The sequence below is a fragment of the Thunnus albacares genome, chromosome 24 (genome assembly GCF_914725855.1).
Source record: "Thunnus albacares chromosome 24, fThuAlb1.1, whole genome shotgun sequence".
In the NCBI taxonomy this organism is placed as follows: Eukaryota; Metazoa; Chordata; class Actinopteri; order Scombriformes; family Scombridae; genus Thunnus; species Thunnus albacares.
In genome coordinates this window covers 2,577,957-2,587,284 of record NC_058129.1, presented here as the reverse complement: position 1 = coordinate 2,587,284, position 9,328 = coordinate 2,577,957, and the positions used below count along the sequence as shown (strand labels likewise).

Below are 9,328 nucleotides of genomic sequence, written 5' to 3'. Positions count from 1 at the left end.
ACACGGAGGAAAACAAGAGAGAGGATCCCTACGTTAAGCGCGGCGGACGGGCGCTTGTGGAGAAAAGTGAAAAATCTTACAGCACCTGGTATTCCCAGGCGGTCTCCCGTCCAAGTACTAACCAGGCCCGACCCTGCTTGGCTTCCGAGATCAGACGAGATCGGGCGTGTTCAGGGTGGTATGGCCGTAAGCTGTCCAAGGTACCATGCATGGGCCTCTTAGGGGTGGCGCTCGTCAGACGCACCTCCAAGGCCCAGGCGGCAGCGTTCCCATCCGTTCCTCCCTCGGAGAAACACCAGAGAGCGGGACTCCCGCGCACAGTTCTGCACAGACACGGAGGAAAACAAGAGAGAGGATCCCTACGTTAAGCGCGGCGGACGGGCGCTTGTGGAGAAAAGTGAAAAAGCTTACAGCACCTGGTATTCCCAGTCGGTCTCCCGTCCAAGTACTAACCAGGCCCGACCCTGCTTGGCTTCCGAGATCAGACGAGATCGGGCGTGTTCAGGGTGGTATGGCCGTAAGCTGTCCAAGGTACCACGCATGGGCCTCTTAGGGGTGGCGCTCGTCAGACGCACCTCCAAGGCCCAGGCGGCAGCGTTCCCATCCGTTCCTCCCTCGGAGAAACACCAGAGAGCGGGACTCCCGCGCACAGTTCTGCACAGACACGGAGGAAAACAAGAGAGAGGATCCCTACGTTAAGCGCGGCGGACGGGCGCTTGTGGAGAAAAGTGAAAAAGCTTACAGCACCTGGTATTCCCAGTCGGTCTCCCGTCCAAGTACTAACCAGGCCCGACCCTGCTTGGCTTCCGAGATCAGACGAGATCGGGCGTGTTCAGGGTGGTATGGCCGTAAGCTGTCCAAGGTACCACGCATGGGCCTCTTAGGGGTGGCGCTCGTCAGACGCGCCTCCAAGGCCCAGGCGGCAGCGTTCCCATCCGTTCCTCCCTCGGAGAAACACCAGAGAGCGGGACTCCCGCGCACAGTTCTGCACAGACACGGAGGAAAACAAGAGAGAGGATCCCTACGTTAAGCGCGGCGGACGGGCGCTTGTGGAGAAAAGTGAAAAAGCTTACAGCACCTGGTATTCCCAGGCGGTCTCCCGTCCAAGTACTAACCAGGCCCGACCCTGCTTGGCTTCCGAGATCAGACGAGATCGGGCGTGTTCAGGGTGGTATGGCCGTAAGCTGTCCAAGGTACCACGCATGGGCCTCTTAGGGGTGGCGCTCGTCAGACGCGCCTCCAAGGCCCAGGCGGCAGCTGCGCCGGGATCGTTCCCATCCGTTCCTCCCTCGGAGAAACACCAGAGAGCGGGACTCCCGCGCACAGTTCTGCACAGACACGGAGGAAAACAAGAGAGAGGATCCCTACGTTTAGCGCGGCGGACGGGCGCTTGTGGAGAAAAGTGAAAAAGCTTACAGCACCTGGTATTCCCAGGCGGTCTCCCGTCCAAGTACTAACCAGGCCCGACCCTGCTTGGCTTCCGAGATCAGACGAGATCGGGCGTGTTCAGGGTGGTATGGCCGTAAGCTGTCCAAGGTACCACGCTTGGGCCTCTTAGGGGTGGCGCTCGTCAGACGCGCCTCCAAGGCCCAGGCGGCAGCTGCGCCGGGAGCGTTCCCATCCGTTCCTCCCTCGGAGAAACACCAGAGAGCGGGACTCCCGCGCACAGTTCTGCACAGACACGGAGGAAAACAAGAGAGAGGATCCCTACGTTAAGCGCGGCGGACGGGCGCTTGTGGAGAAAAGTGAAAAAGCTTACAGCACCTGGTATTCCCAGGCGGTCTCCCGTCCAAGTACTAACCAGGCCCGACCCTGCTTGGCTTCCGAGATCAGACGAGATCGGGCGTGTTCAGGGTGGTATGGCCGTAAGCTGTCCAAGGTACCACGCATGGGCCTCTTAGGGGTGGCGCTCGTCAGACGCGCCTCCAAGGCCCAGGCGGCAGCTGCGCCGGGAGCGTTCCCATCCGTTCCTCCCTCGGAGAAACACCAGAGAGCGGGACTCCCGCGCACAGTTCTGCACAGACACGGAGGAAAACAAGAGAGAGGATCCCTACGTTAAGCGCGGCGGACGGGCGCTTGTGGAGAAAAGTGAAAAAGCTTACAGCACCTGGTATTCCCAGGCGGTCTCCCGTCCAAGTACTAACCAGGCCCGACCCTGCTTGGCTTCCGAGATCAGACGAGATCGGGCGTGTTCAGGGTGGTATGGCCGTAAGCTGTCCAAGGTACCACGCATGGGCCTCTTAGGGGTGGCGCTCGTCAGACGCGCCTCCAAGGCCCAGGCGGCAGCGTTCCCATCCGTTCCTCCCTCGGAGAAACACCAGAGAGCGGGACTCCCGCGCACAGTTCTGCACAGACACGGAGGAAAACAAGAGAGAGGATCCCTACGTTAGGCGCGGCGGACGGGCGCTTGTGGAGAAAAGTGAAAAAGCTTACAGCACCTGGTATTCCCAGGCGGTCTCCCGTCCAAGTACTAACCAGGCCCGACCCTGCTTGGCTTCCGAGATCAGACGAGATCGGGCGTGTTCAGGGTGGTATGGCCGTAAGCTGTCCAAGGTACCACGCATGGGCCTCTTAGGGGTGGCGCTCGTCAGACGCGCCTCCAAGGCCCAGGCGGCAGCTGCGCCGGGAGCGTTCCCATCCGTTCCTCCCTCGGAGAAACACCAGAGAGCGGGACTCCCGCGCACAGTTCTGCACAGACACGGAGGAAAACAAGAGAGAGGATCCCTACGTTAAGCGCGGCGGACGGGCGCTTGTGGAGAAAAGTGAAAAAGCTTACAGCACCTGGTATTCCCAGGCGGTCTCCCGTCCAAGTACTAACCAGGCCCGACCCTGCTTGGCTTCCGAGATCAGACGAGATCGGGCGTGTTCAGGGTGGTATGGCCGTAAGCTGTCCAAGGTACCACGCATGGGCCTCTTAGGGGTGGCGCTCGTCAGACGCGCCTCCAAGGCCCAGGCGGCAGCTGCGCCGGGAGCGTTCCCATCCGTTCCTCCCTCGGAGAAACACCAGAGAGCGGGACTCCCGCGCACAGTTCTGCACAGACACGGAGGAAAACAAGAGAGAGGATCCCTACGTTAAGCGCGGCGGACGGGCGCTTGTGGAGAAAAGTGAAAAAGCTTACAGCACCTGGTATTCCCAGGCGGTCTCCCGTCCAAGTACTAACCAGGCCCGACCCTGCTTGGCTTCCGAGATCAGACGAGATCGGGCGTGTTCAGGGTGGTATGGCCGTAAGCTGTCCAAGGTACCACGCATGGGCCTCTTAGGGGTGGCGCTCGTCAGACGCGCCTCCAAGGCCCAGGCGGCAGCTGCGCCGGGAGCGTTCCCATCCGTTCCTCCCTCGGAGAAACACCAGAGAGCGGGACTCCCGCGCACAGTTCTGCACAGACACGGAGGAAAACAAGAGAGAGGATCCCTACGTTAGGCGCGGCGGACGGGCGCTTGTGGAGAAAAGTGAAAAAGCTTACAGCACCTGGTATTCCCAGGCGGTCTCCCGTCCAAGTACTAACCAGGCCCGACCCTGCTTGGCTTCCGAGATCAGACGAGATCGGGCGTGTTCAGGGTGGTATGGCCGTAAGCTGTCCAAGGTACCACGCATGGGCCTCTTAGGGGTGGCGCTCGTCAGACGCGCCTCCAAGGCCCAGGCGGCAGCTGCGCCGGGAGCGTTCCCATCCGTTCCTCCCTCGGAGAAACACCAGAGAGCGGGACTCCCGCGCACAGTTCTGCACAGACACGGAGGAAAACAAGAGAGAGGATCCCTACGTTAAGCGCGGCGGACGGGCACTTGTGGAGAAAAGTGAAAAAGCTTACAGCACCTGGTATTCCCAGGCGGTCTCCCGTCCAAGTACTAACCAGGCCCGACCCTGCTTGGCTTCCGAGATCAGACGAGATCGGGCGTGTTCAGGGTGGTATGGCCGTAAGCTGTCCAAGGTACCACGCATGGGCCTCTTAGGGGTGGCGCTCGTCAGACGCGCCTCCAAGGCCCAGGCGGCAGCGTTCCCATCCGTTCCTCCCTCGGAGAAACACCAGAGAGCGGGACTCCCGCGCACAGTTCTGCACAGACACGGAGGAAAACAAGAGAGAGGATCCCTACGTTAAGCGCGGCGGACGGGCGCTTGTGGAGAAAAGTGAAAAAGCTTACAGCACCTGGTATTCCCAGTCGGTCTCCCGTCCAAGTACTAACCAGGCCCGACCCTGCTTGGCTTCCGAGATCAGACGAGATCGGGCGTGTTCAGGGTGGTATGGCCGTAAGCTGTCCAAGGTACCACGCATGGGCCTCTTAGGGGTGGCGCTCGTCAGACGCGCCTCCAAGGCCCAGGCGGCAGCGTTCCCATCCGTTCCTCCCTCGGAGAAACACCAGAGAGCGGGACTCCCGCGCACAGTTCTGCACAGACACGGAGGAAAACAAGAGAGAGGATCCCTACGTTAAGCGCGGCGGACGGGCGCTTGTGGAGAAAAGTGAAAAAGCTTACAGCACCTGGTATTCCCAGGCGGTCTCCCGTCCAAGTACTAACCAGGCCCGACCCTGCTTGGCTTCCGAGATCAGACGAGATCGGGCGTGTTCAGGGTGGTATGGCCGTAAGCTGTCCAAGGTACCACGCATGGGCCTCTTAGGGGTGGCGCTCGTCAGACGCGCCTCCAAGGCCCAGGCGGCAGCTGCGCCGGGAGCGTTCCCATCCGTTCCTCCCTCGGAGAAACACCAGAGAGCGGGACTCCCGCGCACAGTTCTGCACAGACACGGAGGAAAACAAGAGAGAGGATCCCTACGTTAAGCGCGGCGGACGGGCGCTTGTGGAGAAAAGTGAAAAAGCTTACAGCACCTGGTATTCCCAGGCGGTCTCCCGTCCAAGTACTAACCAGGCCCGACCCTGCTTGGCTTCCGAGATCAGACGAGATCGGGCGTGTTCTGGGTGGTAGGGCCGTAAGCTGTCCAAGGTACCACGCATGGGCCTCTTAGGGGTGGCGCTCGTCAGACGCGCCTCCAAGGCCCAGGCGGCAGCGTTCCCATCCGTTCCTCCCTCGGAGAAACACCAGAGAGCGGGACTCCCGCGCACAGTTCTGCACAGACACGGAGGAAAACAAGAGAGAGGATCCCTACGTTAGGCGCGGCGGACGGGCGCTTGTGGAGAAAAGTGAAAAAGCTTACAGCACCTGGTATTCCCAGGCGGTCTCCCGTCCAAGTACTAACCAGGCCCGACCCTGCTTGGCTTCCGAGATCAGACGAGATCGGGCGTGTTCAGGGTGGTATGGCCGTAAGCTGTCCAAGGTACCACGCATGGGCCTCTTAGGGGTGGCGCTCGTCAGACGCGCCTCCAAGGCCCAGGCGGCAGCTGCGCCGGGAGCGTTCCCATCCGTTCCTCCCTCGGAGAAACACCAGAGAGCGGGACTCCCGCGCACAGTTCTGCACAGACACGGAGGAAAACAAGAGAGAGGATCCCTACGTTAAGCGCGGCGGACGGGCGCTTGTGGAGAAAAGTGAAAAATCTTACAGCACCTGGTATTCCCAGGCGGTCTCCCGTCCAAGTACTAACCAGGCCCGACCCTGCTTGGCTTCCGAGATCAGACGAGATCGGGCGTGTTCAGGGTGGTATGGCCGTAAGCTGTCCAAGGTACCATGCATGGGCCTCTTAGGGGTGGCGCTCGTCAGACGCACCTCCAAGGCCCAGGCGGCAGCGTTCCCATCCGTTCCTCCCTCGGAGAAACACCAGAGAGCGGGACTCCCGCGCACAGTTCTGCACAGACACGGAGGAAAACAAGAGAGAGGATCCCTACGTTAAGCGCGGCGGACGGGCGCTTGTGGAGAAAAGTGAAAAAGCTTACAGCACCTGGTATTCCCAGTCGGTCTCCCGTCCAAGTACTAACCAGGCCCGACCCTGCTTGGCTTCCGAGATCAGACGAGATCGGGCGTGTTCAGGGTGGTATGGCCGTAAGCTGTCCAAGGTACCACGCATGGGCCTCTTAGGGGTGGCGCTCGTCAGACGCGCCTCCAAGGCCCAGGCGGCAGCGTTCCCATCCGTTCCTCCCTCGGAGAAACACCAGAGAGCGGGACTCCCGCGCACAGTTCTGCACAGACACGGAGGAAAACAAGAGAGAGGATCCCTACGTTAAGCGCGGCGGACGGGCGCTTGTGGAGAAAAGTGAAAAAGCTTACAGCACCTGGTATTCCCAGTCGGTCTCCCGTCCAAGTACTAACCAGGCCCGACCCTGCTTGGCTTCCGAGATCAGACGAGATCGGGCGTGTTCAGGGTGGTATGGCCGTAAGCTGTCCAAGGTACCACGCATGGGCCTCTTAGGGGTGGCGCTCGTCAGACGCGCCTCCAAGGCCCAGGCGGCAGCGTTCCCATCCGTTCCTCCCTCGGAGAAACACCAGAGAGCGGGACTCCCGCGCACAGTTCTGCACAGACACGGAGGAAAACAAGAGAGAGGATCCCTACGTTAAGCGCGGCGGACGGGCGCTTGTGGAGAAAAGTGAAAAAGCTTACAGCACCTGGTATTCCCAGGCGGTCTCCCGTCCAAGTACTAACCAGGCCCGACCCTGCTTGGCTTCCGAGATCAGACGAGATCGGGCGTGTTCAGGGTGGTATGGCCGTAAGCTGTCCAAGGTACCACGCATGGGCCTCTTAGGGGTGGCGCTCGTCAGACGCGCCTCCAAGGCCCAGGCGGCAGCTGCGCCGGGATCGTTCCCATCCGTTCCTCCCTCGGAGAAACACCAGAGAGCGGGACTCCCGCGCACAGTTCTGCACAGACACGGAGGAAAACAAGAGAGAGGATCCCTACGTTTAGCGCGGCGGACGGGCGCTTGTGGAGAAAAGTGAAAAAGCTTACAGCACCTGGTATTCCCAGGCGGTCTCCCGTCCAAGTACTAACCAGGCCCGACCCTGCTTGGCTTCCGAGATCAGACGAGATCGGGCGTGTTCAGGGTGGTATGGCCGTAAGCTGTCCAAGGTACCACGCTTGGGCCTCTTAGGGGTGGCGCTCGTCAGACGCACCTCCAAGGCCCAGGCGGCAGCTGCGCCGGGAGCGTTCCCATCCGTTCCTCCCTCGGAGAAACACCAGAGAGCGGGACTCCCGCGCACAGTTCTGCACAGACACGGAGGAAAACAAGAGAGAGGATCCCTACGTTAAGCGCGGCGGACGGGCGCTTGTGGAGAAAAGTGAAAAAGCTTACAGCACCTGGTATTCCCAGGCGGTCTCCCGTCCAAGTACTAACCAGGCCCGACCCTGCTTGGCTTCCGAGATCAGACGAGATCGGGCGTGTTCAGGGTGGTATGGCCGTAAGCTGTCCAAGGTACCACGCATGGGCCTCTTAGGGGTGGCGCTCGTCAGACGCGCCTCCAAGGCCCAGGCGGCAGCTGCGCCGGGAGCGTTCCCATCCGTTCCTCCCTCGGAGAAACACCAGAGAGCGGGACTCCCGCGCACAGTTCTGCACAGACACGGAGGAAAACAAGAGAGAGGATCCCTACGTTAAGCGCGGCGGACGGGCGCTTGTGGAGAAAAGTGAAAAAGCTTACAGCACCTGGTATTCCCAGGCGGTCTCCCGTCCAAGTACTAACCAGGCCCGACCCTGCTTGGCTTCCGAGATCAGACGAGATCGGGCGTGTTCAGGGTGGTATGGCCGTAAGCTGTCCAAGGTACCACGCATGGGCCTCTTAGGGGTGGCGCTCGTCAGACGCGCCTCCAAGGCCCAGGCGGCAGCGTTCCCATCCGTTCCTCCCTCGGAGAAACACCAGAGAGCGGGACTCCCGCGCACAGTTCTGCACAGACACGGAGGAAAACAAGAGAGAGGATCCCTACGTTAGGCGCGGCGGACGGGCGCTTGTGGAGAAAAGTGAAAAAGCTTACAGCACCTGGTATTCCCAGGCGGTCTCCCGTCCAAGTACTAACCAGGCCCGACCCTGCTTGGCTTCCGAGATCAGACGAGATCGGGCGTGTTCAGGGTGGTATGGCCGTAAGCTGTCCAAGGTACCACGCATGGGCCTCTTAGGGGTGGCGCTCGTCAGACGCGCCTCCAAGGCCCAGGCGGCAGCTGCGCCGGGAGCGTTCCCATCCGTTCCTCCCTCGGAGAAACACCAGAGAGCGGGACTCCCGCGCACAGTTCTGCACAGACACGGAGGAAAACAAGAGAGAGGATCCCTACGTTAAGCGCGGCGGACGGGCGCTTGTGGAGAAAAGTGAAAAATCTTACAGCACCTGGTATTCCCAGGCGGTCTCCCGTCCAAGTACTAACCAGGCCCGACCCTGCTTGGCTTCCGAGATCAGACGAGATCGGGCGTGTTCAGGGTGGTATGGCCGTAAGCTGTCCAAGGTACCACGCATGGGCCTCTTAGGGGTGGCGCTCGTCAGACGCGCCTCCAAGGCCCAGGCGGCAGCGTTCCCATCCGTTCCTCCCTCGGAGAAACACCAGAGAGCGGGACTCCCGCGCACAGTTCTGCACAGACACGGAGGAAAACAAGAGAGAGGATCCCTACGTTAGGCGCGGCGGACGGGCGCTTGTGGAGAAAAGTGAAAAAGCTTACAGCACCTGGTATTCCCAGGCGGTCTCCCGTCCAAGTACTAACCAGGCCCGACCCTGCTTGGCTTCCGAGATCAGACGAGATCGGGCGTGTTCAGGGTGGTATGGCCGTAAGCTGTCCAAGGTACCACGCATGGGCCTCTTAGGGGTGGCGCTCGTCAGACGCGCCTCCAAGGCCCAGGCGGCAGCTGCGCCGGGAGCGTTCCCATCCGTTCCTCCCTCGGAGAAACACCAGAGAGCGGGACTCCCGCGCACAGTTCTGCACAGACACGGAGGAAAACAAGAGAGAGGATCCCTACGTTAAGCGCGGCGGACGGGCGCTTGTGGAGAAAAGTGAAAAAGCTTACAGCACCTGGTATTCCCAGGCGGTCTCCCGTCCAAGTACTAACCAGGCCCGACCCTGCTTGGCTTCCGAGATCAGACGAGATCGGGCGTGTTCAGGGTGGTATGGCCGTAAGCTGTCCAAGGTACCACGCATGGGCCTCTTAGGGGTGGCGCTCGTCAGATGCGCCTCCAAGGCCCAGGCGGCAGCTGCGCCGGGAGCGTTCCCATCCGTTCCTCCCTCGGAGAAACACCAGAGAGCGGGACTCCCGCGCACAGTTCTGCACAGACACGGAGGAAAACAAGAGAGAGGATCCCTACGTTAAGCGCGGCGGACGGGCGCTTGTGGAGAAAAGTGAAAAATCTTACAGCACCTGGTATTCCCAGGCGGTCTCCCGTCCAAGTACTAACCAGGCCCGACCCTGCTTGGCTTCCGAGATCAGACGAGATCGGGCGTGTTCAGGGTGGTATGGCCGTAAGCTGTCCAAGGTACCACGCAT

The 9,328-nt window shown here is 60.9% G+C and overlaps 28 non-coding genes across 28 annotated transcripts; all 28 read right to left on the bottom strand.

The window, feature by feature from the left end:
* Positions 1-73: 73 nt before the first annotated feature.
* LOC122977959 lies at positions 74-192 on the bottom strand. Its single transcript, XR_006402172.1, has one exon. It is a non-coding gene; the product is annotated as a 5S ribosomal RNA (ribosomal RNA).
* A 212-nt stretch (positions 193-404) lies between these two features.
* On the bottom strand, positions 405-523 carry LOC122977861. Its single transcript, XR_006402075.1, has one exon. It is a non-coding gene; the product is annotated as a 5S ribosomal RNA (ribosomal RNA).
* A 212-nt stretch (positions 524-735) lies between these two features.
* LOC122977860 lies at positions 736-854 on the bottom strand. The gene has a single exon (XR_006402074.1). It is a non-coding gene; the product is annotated as a 5S ribosomal RNA (ribosomal RNA).
* Positions 855-1,066: 212 nt separating this feature from the next.
* Positions 1,067-1,185, bottom strand: LOC122978530. The gene has a single exon (XR_006402686.1). It is a non-coding gene; the product is annotated as a 5S ribosomal RNA (ribosomal RNA).
* A 224-nt stretch (positions 1,186-1,409) lies between these two features.
* On the bottom strand, positions 1,410-1,528 carry LOC122978529. Its single transcript, XR_006402685.1, has one exon. It is a non-coding gene; the product is annotated as a 5S ribosomal RNA (ribosomal RNA).
* A 224-nt stretch (positions 1,529-1,752) lies between these two features.
* Positions 1,753-1,871, bottom strand: LOC122978528. The gene has a single exon (XR_006402684.1). It is a non-coding gene; the product is annotated as a 5S ribosomal RNA (ribosomal RNA).
* A 224-nt stretch (positions 1,872-2,095) lies between these two features.
* LOC122978527 lies at positions 2,096-2,214 on the bottom strand. Its single transcript, XR_006402683.1, has one exon. It is a non-coding gene; the product is annotated as a 5S ribosomal RNA (ribosomal RNA).
* A 212-nt stretch (positions 2,215-2,426) lies between these two features.
* LOC122978526 lies at positions 2,427-2,545 on the bottom strand. The gene has a single exon (XR_006402682.1). It is a non-coding gene; the product is annotated as a 5S ribosomal RNA (ribosomal RNA).
* A 224-nt stretch (positions 2,546-2,769) lies between these two features.
* LOC122978525 lies at positions 2,770-2,888 on the bottom strand. Its single transcript, XR_006402681.1, has one exon. It is a non-coding gene; the product is annotated as a 5S ribosomal RNA (ribosomal RNA).
* A 224-nt stretch (positions 2,889-3,112) lies between these two features.
* On the bottom strand, positions 3,113-3,231 carry LOC122978524. Its single transcript, XR_006402680.1, has one exon. It is a non-coding gene; the product is annotated as a 5S ribosomal RNA (ribosomal RNA).
* A 224-nt stretch (positions 3,232-3,455) lies between these two features.
* Positions 3,456-3,574, bottom strand: LOC122978522. The gene has a single exon (XR_006402678.1). It is a non-coding gene; the product is annotated as a 5S ribosomal RNA (ribosomal RNA).
* Positions 3,575-3,798: 224 nt separating this feature from the next.
* On the bottom strand, positions 3,799-3,917 carry LOC122978521. The gene has a single exon (XR_006402677.1). It is a non-coding gene; the product is annotated as a 5S ribosomal RNA (ribosomal RNA).
* Positions 3,918-4,129: 212 nt separating this feature from the next.
* On the bottom strand, positions 4,130-4,248 carry LOC122977859. The gene has a single exon (XR_006402073.1). It is a non-coding gene; the product is annotated as a 5S ribosomal RNA (ribosomal RNA).
* Positions 4,249-4,460: 212 nt separating this feature from the next.
* Positions 4,461-4,579, bottom strand: LOC122978520. Its single transcript, XR_006402676.1, has one exon. It is a non-coding gene; the product is annotated as a 5S ribosomal RNA (ribosomal RNA).
* Positions 4,580-4,803: 224 nt separating this feature from the next.
* Positions 4,804-4,922, bottom strand: LOC122978104. The gene has a single exon (XR_006402312.1). It is a non-coding gene; the product is annotated as a 5S ribosomal RNA (ribosomal RNA).
* Positions 4,923-5,134: 212 nt separating this feature from the next.
* On the bottom strand, positions 5,135-5,253 carry LOC122978519. The gene has a single exon (XR_006402675.1). It is a non-coding gene; the product is annotated as a 5S ribosomal RNA (ribosomal RNA).
* A 224-nt stretch (positions 5,254-5,477) lies between these two features.
* On the bottom strand, positions 5,478-5,596 carry LOC122977958. Its single transcript, XR_006402171.1, has one exon. It is a non-coding gene; the product is annotated as a 5S ribosomal RNA (ribosomal RNA).
* Positions 5,597-5,808: 212 nt separating this feature from the next.
* Positions 5,809-5,927, bottom strand: LOC122977857. The gene has a single exon (XR_006402072.1). It is a non-coding gene; the product is annotated as a 5S ribosomal RNA (ribosomal RNA).
* Positions 5,928-6,139: 212 nt separating this feature from the next.
* Positions 6,140-6,258, bottom strand: LOC122977856. The gene has a single exon (XR_006402071.1). It is a non-coding gene; the product is annotated as a 5S ribosomal RNA (ribosomal RNA).
* Positions 6,259-6,470: 212 nt separating this feature from the next.
* On the bottom strand, positions 6,471-6,589 carry LOC122978518. Its single transcript, XR_006402674.1, has one exon. It is a non-coding gene; the product is annotated as a 5S ribosomal RNA (ribosomal RNA).
* A 224-nt stretch (positions 6,590-6,813) lies between these two features.
* On the bottom strand, positions 6,814-6,932 carry LOC122978515. Its single transcript, XR_006402672.1, has one exon. It is a non-coding gene; the product is annotated as a 5S ribosomal RNA (ribosomal RNA).
* Positions 6,933-7,156: 224 nt separating this feature from the next.
* Positions 7,157-7,275, bottom strand: LOC122978514. The gene has a single exon (XR_006402671.1). It is a non-coding gene; the product is annotated as a 5S ribosomal RNA (ribosomal RNA).
* Positions 7,276-7,499: 224 nt separating this feature from the next.
* On the bottom strand, positions 7,500-7,618 carry LOC122978513. Its single transcript, XR_006402670.1, has one exon. It is a non-coding gene; the product is annotated as a 5S ribosomal RNA (ribosomal RNA).
* A 212-nt stretch (positions 7,619-7,830) lies between these two features.
* On the bottom strand, positions 7,831-7,949 carry LOC122978512. Its single transcript, XR_006402669.1, has one exon. It is a non-coding gene; the product is annotated as a 5S ribosomal RNA (ribosomal RNA).
* A 224-nt stretch (positions 7,950-8,173) lies between these two features.
* On the bottom strand, positions 8,174-8,292 carry LOC122977957. Its single transcript, XR_006402170.1, has one exon. It is a non-coding gene; the product is annotated as a 5S ribosomal RNA (ribosomal RNA).
* A 212-nt stretch (positions 8,293-8,504) lies between these two features.
* LOC122978511 lies at positions 8,505-8,623 on the bottom strand. Its single transcript, XR_006402668.1, has one exon. It is a non-coding gene; the product is annotated as a 5S ribosomal RNA (ribosomal RNA).
* Positions 8,624-8,847: 224 nt separating this feature from the next.
* On the bottom strand, positions 8,848-8,966 carry LOC122978509. The gene has a single exon (XR_006402666.1). It is a non-coding gene; the product is annotated as a 5S ribosomal RNA (ribosomal RNA).
* A 224-nt stretch (positions 8,967-9,190) lies between these two features.
* On the bottom strand, positions 9,191-9,309 carry LOC122977955. Its single transcript, XR_006402168.1, has one exon. It is a non-coding gene; the product is annotated as a 5S ribosomal RNA (ribosomal RNA).
* Positions 9,310-9,328: the final 19 nt, after the last annotated feature.